The sequence below is a fragment of the Drosophila mojavensis genome, unplaced genomic scaffold, assembly GCF_018153725.1.
Source record: "Drosophila mojavensis isolate 15081-1352.22 unplaced genomic scaffold, ASM1815372v1 contig_36, whole genome shotgun sequence".
In the NCBI taxonomy this organism is placed as follows: domain Eukaryota; kingdom Metazoa; phylum Arthropoda; class Insecta; order Diptera; family Drosophilidae; genus Drosophila; species Drosophila mojavensis.
The window spans coordinates 9,114,351-9,125,084 of record NW_025318858.1 but is presented as its reverse complement, the minus strand read 5'-3'; the positions used below and the strand labels follow the sequence as shown (position 1 = coordinate 9,125,084).

At 33.8% G+C, this 10,734-nt stretch overlaps 1 long non-coding RNA gene across 1 annotated transcript; it reads right to left on the bottom strand.

Annotated features, from left to right (window-relative positions):
- Positions 1–7,870: 7,870 nt before the first annotated feature.
- On the bottom strand, positions 7,871–8,734 carry LOC122757221. The gene is made up of 2 exons (XR_006357171.1): positions 8,413–8,734; positions 7,871–8,356 (listed from the first exon to the last, which is right to left on the bottom strand). It is a non-coding gene; the product is annotated as an uncharacterized LOC122757221 (long non-coding RNA).
- Positions 8,735–10,734: the final 2,000 nt, after the last annotated feature.

The window sequence follows — 10,734 nt, the reverse complement described above, 5'->3', positions numbered from 1 at the left end:
ACACACATACACACTTACACAGACAGCTTGGCCAAATCGAACGCTGTGGAAAATGTTATGGAAATGCAATTCCATAAAACCATTTCAAAGTTCTCTGCGCTGCGATAATTCATTAGAAAGTTCAACGGCGCGTAAAATTGAATTATGCATTTTGTAGATGATTTCGCTGCCGATAGTTATACATAGACAGATATTTTTCCATTTTTCCAGCGCAAGCTGCGACTATGTAATTAAAATTGTATGTATCAGCGGGTCTATTGCTATGTGTGTATAGGTGTGTGTGTGTGTGTATGTGTGTGTATGTGTGCATATACAAAGCCATAATAGCATAAAACTCGATAAGCCTGGCAAAAAAACATCCATCTGTTATGTAGGAATACTATTTACCAAACTCAATAAGTATCTACGACTAAAATATACCCTGTAAGTAGTGGGTATAATTAGTAAGTACTATATGTGAAAATATTGATGCACACATATGTATGTACCCAGGTCGTAAACACACACTGAAGTCGAGTCTCCTTTCCTATAAACAATGTTAAGAATTTGGTTATAGTTTTCCAGTGTATTCTTAGGTACATAAAATCTATAATGTGACTCAGCTAATAAGTTATTAAATACAATACAGCTGCGAAGCTTATGAAATCATCTAATGATACTTTTAATCTTTCATATATATGTATATTAATATCGATACTTATCGATTTTGAATTAAATACATATACAGACTTTCTTCTGTATCAAATAAAATCAAGGCTACCAACTAAACAAAATAGAAATAACCCAAATTACTGCAATTAGTCCAACACTTTATTAAACTATGAAGAGAGAAAATCCAGCGAATATTTATTGATTTTTAAGCAAATTGTAAAGCCCTACAAAATATGTACAAAGTAAACGAAGAGCATATTTCACAAATCTATTGACATATTCAAGTAGATCTGGCATTAAATACATTTTTTATATATATTTGTATGCGCATATGTACCATATATCACTTATATAATTCAATTTATAGCCCTTTTATGGCACAGCTGAAAATCCAAGTAAATCTCAAGCTAAAAACTATTCAACAATTCACCCATCAAGTTTTTACTCCCCTCTGTTTTTCTTTTCTAATTTTTGCTTTGGCGCAAATGCAATAAAGTGCAGTTAGATATTCCGCTAGTGGCGCTTGGCCAAACAAACAGTTCAGCCCTATTCATTTAGCGGGAGTCATTTGCTGCCTAAGCCCGTAAAGCTGCTAGCCACCTGTAAGCCGCATGCCAAACGCTGACAGGCAACGCTTAACGTGAAAATCCTTTAAATCGTTGACGCCCCCCTTCCTCCCCCTACCCATATCCTACCGCCGCTGCCATTGCCAGCATTGGTCACTGGCCGCGCACTTGAGGCAGCTGTGGGTTTTCCATGATGCCCCCTCAGGATACAGGTAAACAAAAATGTGTTTTCTATGGCGATTGTAACGGGGTTTCCATGTTGCCAGCTTAGAGCTAAGTCGTAATAGAGGGGAAGAGCGAAAGAGAGACAGAGCCAGAGAAAGAGAGGGAACGAGAGGGATGTCTGACTTGTATTTGATGCAGCCTTTCAGGTATATGATGAAAGTTTCAATGGAACATGAATTTATTGAACAAAACTTTATTTTGTATGAATGCAAGTGAGGGATACGTATGGTATGGTATCACTCACAATATAAGTCAAACAGAATTTTATGAGCATCAATTTTATGAGAATCAATTTAAATCCATAAATTTATCAATTTATAAACATTCACCACCGTAAAAGAGATTTTTTTTATATATTCAAATTAAATTAAATTATTTCCAGCAAGAAAAAGAATCACAAATATAAAATGTTAAACGTGGCGTATACGCAATTAAATGTGCGCACGCAAAATTCTGCGGAAATTATGCTTAAGACGTTTTTAACTACATTTATTCTCTTTTACTTTTTTTATTATATCCTTAGGGATATAAATAAATTGAATATATAAATACCTTTTTTTATGAAGTATATTTTAAAGAAAATTCACTTTAAAAATTATATTTAAATTTTAAATGAATTTAAAACATATGTAAAAATAACAGTAAAATAGAAACATTAATAAACAAATATTCAACAACTTGAGCTAAAAAATTAAAAATAACAAAAGCAAAAGTATAGTAAAATAAATAAGTATTCAACAAAATGCAAAATAAAAGTAAAAAATTTTTAGATTTTAAAAAAATGTATATAAAATAAAGTCTAAAATTAAAGAGCACATGTTGTGAAAGCTTTTCAGTGCACAAATGTAAATACACCTACGCACACACATACATATATACACATACATATATATACATCTCTACAAAACGATTTTCTACGCAACATTTCACAGATACGCAGATACGAGCACACACGCTTAGGTATATTTCCGGCCCCAGTGGGCAAAACTCCGGCGGCCCAAGCCCAGACACAAAAAAAAAGGCCAATTGCTGCGGCCAAAAGTAAAGCAAAACAGGGAAAAAAAAAAGAAAAAAATCTAAAAAGGGTAGCAAAAGAGGCAAACAAAAAATCGCCTTTGATGTTATTGCCGCAAATTAGCTAGAAATCTTTTGGCTGTTTTCGCTTGCACCTTTACCATTTACCTTTAGCCAGCTTACGTCACTTGCCTGCTCCCTCTCTCCCGCTGCCTGCCTGTGCGTTTCTCTCGCTCTCTCTTTCGGCTCGCTTCGTTAGCTGCAGCTGTGCGTAGAAATCTATAAATTGATGAAAAATAATTTAACTTAAATTGAGTGCGAGCATGTGCAGAATTTTAAATAACAATTTTTACTCCACTCCCGTTGAGTTCGTTTTATATGCTGTACGAGGCAAGTAAAGTGGGGCTTATTAGTTTTATTTAGTTTTAATTTACCACATACTGAATGTTTAACTAGCCATGTGGGGTATATTAGTTGTGTTTTGGGCTTACGATTTCGAAGAGTGTTAACTCCTGTAACTCACAAGTAAACTATGCCCATGCATACCCTGTCCACATAACCTAGAAAGGGAGTATATTATTTGCTTGTAGGGCATATTTCTTTACTCTTTGAGATTTATCTCATATCAACTGAAGGCCTTCAGAGTCATATTCCCTTTACATATCAACTTTGGTTGCTTAAAGGAGCATTTCTAGGTCGTTCCACATTTCCAAGTATTTTCTATTTTTAGTCTGTTCTCTTATTTTTCTGCATCATACTTTTGGGCAACTTACCAAGTGTAAGCGGATTTTTTTTTTCTTTTTTTTTTTTTGAGAAGTGCAGCAGCATCCCTATCAGCAGCAGCAGCAGCAACAAATTTTTGCTGCTTCAATAGCTCAAATACTATTTTATGCTTAGTTGATTATTGACTGCATGTGGAAATTTACTTTTGCCTTCCAACTCGGCAGACTCCCAACTCAATTCTCGATTTCTTGATTCTCAATTCTCGTTTCTCAACTCAATTGCATTCTGTTTCAGTTCATTGTTGTTGTTGTTGTTGCTGCAGCTGGGCTAAGTCTAGCAGAACGTTAAAAATTGGCAGTCAGTTTGTTTGTTTTTCAACTTAACACGGAAATTGTATTTTTGCTCCAGTAAAACGCAAAAATACCAATAAAACAAAAAAGCAGACACACAAAAAAAAAAAAACAACTAGTAAACAAATTGCTGAAAACTATGCACACTATTTGAAGAGCTTGCAGCTTTGCCACTTTTATTGTATTTTTTCCCTTAAGTTGTTAGACTTTTACTTAAGCCATGTTGATTAAAATGTTTAAACACTTTAGTTCAAGTCACAATCAACTAGACCAGCAACTATTTGTATTGAAAGTAAGTTCATAAACAACTTTTGCACAAATATTCAAATTTAGTTAAAGAAGAAGCGAAAGCAAACAGTGATGAGTTACCAAGTTACCCAGTTAGAAAAAAAAAAATAGAAAATACCCATAACATTCAAGTAACCAAGGAAAACCATTTAATTGATTTAAAATTGAATATTTATGTTTGGCAAATTGGAAAAATTCGATGGTATTTCACATGTAATATATTTAGAAATTTATAAATTAATTGCTGTTTTTTTTTTTTTTTTTTTTTTTTTTTTTGTACATCATATTTTTCTCTCCTTCATTGCCTGTCTCTCTCTCTCTTTGTCATTATATTACTTTCTTTTTCTACTTCTCATTCTCCGCAGTATATATATATATATATATATATATATATATATATATCGTTTGCTTTCTCGCAATAATAATTCCCTCAATATCCCATTTTCTCTCTTGTTATTCTCTCGTTTGTTCATTCTTTTATTCGATCCATTTCTTAATAATGAGAGAAAGCGCAATCGATCTTTCTCTCTCTCGCTCCCTCTCTCTCTCTCCTACCTCGCTTTATATACTTTCATCTCTTTCTTATAACTCTTTCAATTTACGTCTCTCATATCTCTCTCATTTCCATTGTCTTCTTATCTTATTATCTCACTCTTTCTCTCTCTCTCTCTCTCTCTGTCTCTGTATCTCTATCTTTGTCTCTTTCTATACTTCATTCTCTTTAATCTTGTCTTTATTTTCTGTCTCGTTTTGTACATCTCTTTTTTTACACCTAACTATGTTAATTCCCAGCTTAGTCTTTGTCTATCTTCATTTTTTTTCCTTTCCTTTCCTCTGCTTTTAACCTGTTTTTCAATTATTGTGTGCACTGCTTTACCTTCCTGTAACCCTAATTTTATTAAGAATAAAAAATGCAGTTAAAAATATATTTCATTATTCCTGTTACCCCCCGCAGCACAAAGAAAACTATGAAATCAACATTTCTGAAATGTTAACAGGAACAAGAAAACAATTTGCTAAATCAGCGCTTGTCGAGACCAAGGGGCAGATTGAAAGGAAAGAGAAAGCCAACAACAAAACAAAAAGGTAAAAAAGCAACAAATATACAGACACAAAATATATCCGGTAAACGAAAAAAAAAAAAAAAAAACGAAATTAAGAAATTCGAAAAGAGAAATGCGAAACAAAAAAAAAGAACGCACGCAAAGAGAGACCGCAGAAACACATGCAAACAAGATGAAAACTGTCTGACGGCCAAAGGCGAAAGAGGAAATGGTTGAGCGGAGAGCGGGGAGGAGAGCGTGAAGAAGCGGGCTAAAAGTGAAACAGCTGGAAAACGCACTCAGAAGGTCCTTGGGTGCTTCACTTGTTGTTTCTTATATTAAAAATTGGAGTAGAGCTTTTGTTTTTTCGTTTGCGCTTTTCTCTTTTGTTTTTATGCCCAAAATCCATTGAATTTGCCTAGAAATGGTATGATGTGCTGCTGCAGTTCTCAGTAACAGAGAAAACTGCAGAGGTGTCCCTTAGCCCGGCAGAGAGACTGATCGTACTTGGATAACTAGAGACTTGAAAGATATAGAATTCTGCACATGCATATATTTTATCAATTCCATTATCATTCACAATATTTGGTTCTGAAACTTAGTCAGATAGAGAATATAAAAAAAGATGATAGAAATAAAAAAAAAAAAATTAATATCGAATGAATTTGATGAAATAATCCAAACTTAATTTCAGTTCTCTGTTTATCCAGCAGCACATTTGGAAGTTAGGGTATCTTAGCAGTCTGGCATCGCCACCTAGCACAATTTTACTTATTTTCTGTGCTGTGGAGCAGCAGCTGCCTTTGCGTGGGAGGCAAAAAATATTTTAGTTGGTTGTGGAAATCAAATTCTCAGTTGGACTTCAATTTCGTCGGCGTCCCTTTTTTTTTTTTTTTTTTTTTTTTTGCTTTGTTTGTTGCTTTTTTCTTCATCTGTGCTTTATTTCGGTCGATTGTCCTTGCGGTGGATGTCGCTGTCAGCTTCAGTTTCCGTTTGGCTGCCAACTTTTGACTTCCTGTCAATGGCGACAGCTGCAGCCGATCTATGTGTATGTAAATATATATATATGTATATTGTATATATGGATTTCCTTTAGCATTCCATTTTATTTTAAAGATTTCGCTCGCTCTTCGAAATTGTTTAAATTCCATTTTGCTATATATTTTGCATATTTTCAAGTCAAAGTTCGGACCTGACCTGTCCAATTGAACACGCCTTCAATACTGTTTATGTTGTTCATATTGTTTTTTTTTTGGTTTTATTTTTTAGGTTTTTATTCTTTCATAAATCACAAGGCAAATGGTTTGCGCCTTCGTTAACCCAGTTTCTCGTCATACAAAGAGAGTTTCGTATGTGAAGGCCCCTAACTAAAAATATATGGCTTTCTATGAAAGCGCATTGAAAGCGAAAGTTTCAAGTGACTGAAGGTAGCAGAAGGCGCAGCGGGCGTGGGCGATCCACGCCCATACAATGCTAACGAGACGCATGCAAAAAGTGCAAGCAAGCACAAAAGTGTTGCATACTTTTGTGGGTTTCACATTTCGGGCGAAGCTAGGAGTTGTATGTGCCAAATACACACACAAAAATGTATATATATATATATATATGTAAATGGAATACTAAAGAAATGTTTGAAAATTAAGTATACAAATATTTAATATTGTTAAATATTTCATAAAACAACAATTATTAAATGAAGTAAATTAAGATAATAGATATACAACATGCTCTAGACTTAAATACAAAATACAATAAAATCAATAAGTTTAATTAAATTTAAAAAAAAATGTTGTGTTATTTGAATGTTTTTTTTTTTTATTTTTTATTTTAATTTTAAATAATTTTAAAGAATAAATAAAATATTATAGACTGCTTCATTGGTAGTATTTTATATATAAAATATTTGTATATTATTATACATTTTATTTATAATAATGTAATAATCATAAGCAAAATTATTCATTATTTCATTTTAACTTAAATATTTTTTATATTTTAGAATACTCTTCACAGTAATTTCATATAAGAAAATAAATAAAAATAAATATTTTAAATATGTAATACTTTTCGGTCATACTAAAACAATATTTATTATATTACAAATAAAAAATAAGTGCATAAACGTGTTTAAATGCATGAAAATATTTCGAAGGCAACGCAAAAATAAATAAAATGTGCGCTAAACTGTGAAAATAAATTTAATGCAGCCAAATTTAAGAGAACAAACAACAAATGTATATAAAAATATATGTGTATATATACAGATATACATATATGTTATATATATGTCATTCACACTTTTTTGTGTGCAACTTTGTTGCACAATATTTTTCACAGTCAACAGAAAAGTTGTTTGTGTTCTATATATGATTTTTTTTTTTTTTTTTGTTTGTTGTGCTTCTCATTTTTGTTTTTTTTAACTTTTTGCAGCCCAGTAAAATATGGCTCCATAATAGAAAGAGAGAGTGGAAGCGTGCGAGCGCGAGAGCAGTACAGCGCATGGGTCTAAAGTTTTTAAATTGTAATATTTATATGGCTCATGGTCAAACGCGAAAAGTTTTTCTCTAATTTTATTTTTTATATATATTTTTTCTTTTTTGTTTTTAGTTTCAGTTTTGCTGGTTTTGTATAACTGTGACATGTAATTTATTTTCTAAATGTGTTTGAAATTTTTACGTTTTGTTTGCGCTGAAAATTAGTGAATATTTAAAAATATGTAATATATATGAGTTTTACAAATTTCAATTGCATTTGACATTAAAAAAAAAATATTTTAAAATGAATTACATCAATGTGTATATGAGTATGTAAATTTATGATATAGATTATGTATATTAAAATTAAATATTAATATTTTTTCTTCACTTTCTCTACACAGAGCCCTTGTAGCTAAACTTTTAACTAAAATTGGCCACAATTTAAAGTCTTGGCCCACATAAATTTCCGCGGAATTTCTTTAAAACGTGGCGCACTCACCTTGACACCCGTCGGGTACACAAATTACGCGTAATAATTTTATTTGCATGTTTTATTTAATTTTTCATGCCACTCTGATTACAAAATTGAATTGGCAGCTGAGTTGTGTTAGGGGTAGACAAACACGCAGTCAGTCAGTCAGGTGGGCGGGCGGTAGGTTGGTTGGAGCCACTCCCACTCCCTCTTCATCTGTCTTTATCTCTCGCAATTCCCAGTTGCCATACAATTAGCATGGTCATGGCACTCAGCCCGTCCCGCAGCTGCCGCGCCTGGCGTTCAGCTGCTTCTAATGATGTTCCTCCAACTTGAGCCCTGTCTCGACATTTTCATTTGGTTCGACATCGACGTCGTTTGCCAGCAGGCCGGGATTGTTGTTTTTCCTTTGGGCCAAACTGCCAGCCAGTCAGCCAGCCAGCCAAGCGCCTTCCCATTGCAGGCCAAGGGAAAATTTTCGGTAGAATCATTATGCCAACTCCGTTGTGCCCCGCCCCCTTTCGTGGGTGGCACAAACTGGGCGTAACTTAAATGCGCTTAAAATTAAATCTGATTTCATGAATATTGATTGATTGCTTTCACCTTGAATGAAAATCCGCTTTTGTGCTACTTTTTGTGTACTTCTCGCTGTTGTGCGTATCCCTTACCTGGCCTTACCCTCGACTTTTTCCCCCACCCACTCACTTCGGCTACTGCCCGCAGATTCTGCTTCTGCTCCTGCTGCTGCTGCTGCCGCCACCGCCTTGAACTCTTAAGTTAAATTAATGAGCTTCAGCGTTCGTTTTTCGTATTATGTAAAATTATTTGACCAAAAATAAGTTGATTTAATTGAGTGTGAGTTAAGGCCCTGACGGCTTATGCAAAGACCATTATATCAGCCATAGGCAGGAAGTTGACTGACTTAACATGATGAGCGCACATTTTATTGCCGAACATTGTAAATCATGTCGATGGCCAGCAAAAACAAAATTACAAAAGCAAGAAGAAGCAGACGAAGAAGAAGCTCGACCTTGAACAAGTCAAAGTACTTGTGGAAAGCCAGAGAAATGCGTTTCCAATAAATATCTTATCTCAATTACGAAACGTCTTAGGTTAAGGATTGAGAGAAAGTAGAGAAAATATATCTTGGAAAAATTTACAAAATAAAATATAGTTAATTCAAATTCATTAATCAATTTAAAACTTAAAAAAAATTTGCCAAATTTGCGCTATGTTTGTTTTACGACATAATTTTCACATATTTTATTATTTCACTTCGGAACGTGAATTTCCCAATTGTGGAAGTAGAACATGTTGTTTTAAGAGTGTAATTTAATCTAAAATATATATATTTATTTATATATTTTAAAAGAATTAATTTCATATATCTATTTATTTTCATTCATAATAATGCAATTAATTTCGTCAAAAATAAAAACAAAATTGAGATATTTCACACAATTTCAAACAATGTTAATCACTCCAAGTGAATTTTGGATTTAGAGCAAGCGAATTTTTTAATTATCATATTTTTTAATTCCATTCTGCATTAATTTGTATACCCTGAAATGGGAAATCAGGGTATAATGGTTTTGTAACAGGCAGAAGGAGGCTTGGCAGATCCTATAAAGTATATATATTCTTGATCAGGGCGACGAGCTGAGTCGATTTGGCCCTGTCCGTCTGTCCGTCCGTCCGTCTGTCCGTATGTTTGAACGCGTCGATTTCAGAAGATATAAGAGCTAGAGACTTGAACTTTTATTTAACAAACCGTATATACAGCGCGGATATCGAGTTTATCACCAAAAATCGATAACTCATCCCGTTATTTTTTTAGCGATAAAAAGCCTTAGCAGAAAGACGCGAAAAATGATTGAAATAGCTATTGCTCGAAGAGTACAGGGGATCTCGTAGTCGAGCAGTCTCGACTACAGCTTTCGTACTTTTTTGTAATGCGCTTTAAATAACGATTATTGCAGATTTTCTCTGCCCTGCCTGATTTTGCACACACATATATATGTAAATATATATATATACTTATAAATACATAAATTTTACCTTCCCAAGCGCAATCTATGGAACATTTTTGTCAGCTTTTGGTATTTCGCCTTTTTCTTTTTACTGTTTTATTATTATTTATTTTCGTAATGCTGTTATTTTAAAGCTTAATTAAAAGGTAATGAAACGAAAATAATTCATAATACAAAAAAAACTTTATATATAAGTATGTAACTGCTCCAGGTTGGGCCCCTAGATATATGTATGTATATGTGTATGTGTATATACAATTATATGTATATATAGTTCGTGGTCTGCGCCATAACAAAAGCAAAGTTAATGAAGTCTTTAATTAAGTTTTTTATCTGGAATGTATTTGAGTGTGTGAGTGTTATGGTTATGGTCTCTCCCTCCCTATCTCCCCCTCTCTCACACTCCCTCCATCTTTCTTTCTCTCTCCCTCTTTTCAAGTGGCCACAACTATGAAAAGCGTTTAGTTTGATGCAGCTGCCTTGCGAATGCAAAGATGGGTGCCGAAAAATAAATCCCCCAAATACGAAAATCAGACAGCACTTAAACCCAAACCTGAGGCAGCGCCGTCCAAGTCCCACCCCGCTCCCTCCTCTCAGGGACCAGCTAATTTAATATGTGTGGCAAGTTTTTGCCGCTCGTCGCACCCGCTCCTGCTCAGTCGACTGCGCCGTGGCATATTCAAAGTGGTAGCTCATTTTTCACATGCTGACCCTTTTTGGCCATTCTGTTGACCTTTTTTGTAGCAGCCCTAACCCACTGCGTATACCCTGTAAAATATTTTAAATTGGATTTTAGTAGGATTGTCGAAAATACATTTTTGTTTTTCGTATAGGAATATTAAGTAAACAGATATATATTACTCTTATTGGATACTTGCCATACAAAGTTGAACTA